The following is a 308-nucleotide window of genomic DNA, read 5'->3' on the forward strand; positions in this document are numbered from 1 at the left end:
GGCGGGAAAGGAAACTGACGAGAATGAGACCTTGTTTGAGCTCGTCGGTCACAGTGACAGAGCAGAGGCAGCGGCTGTGACTGAGGGAGGTGGATGATAACGCCAGATGGCGCAAGGCGGGTGATGCAAAATTAATAGGGATTTATGTGTGTGACGGTCATGCCTTGCTGGTTTGTTTCAGGAGTGTTCGAGTGAAACGGTTGCAGTGGATTTTTTTTGGTGGGTGGGGGTATCATTCACGTCATTTTGTGTATTTTTATGTTTTGTAGGCCTATGGTTTCTGCAAATGTATATTGTAGACGCAATAT

The sequence above is a fragment of the Penaeus monodon genome, chromosome 29 (assembly GCF_015228065.2).
Source record: "Penaeus monodon isolate SGIC_2016 chromosome 29, NSTDA_Pmon_1, whole genome shotgun sequence".
In the NCBI taxonomy this organism is placed as follows: Eukaryota; Metazoa; Arthropoda; class Malacostraca; order Decapoda; family Penaeidae; genus Penaeus; species Penaeus monodon.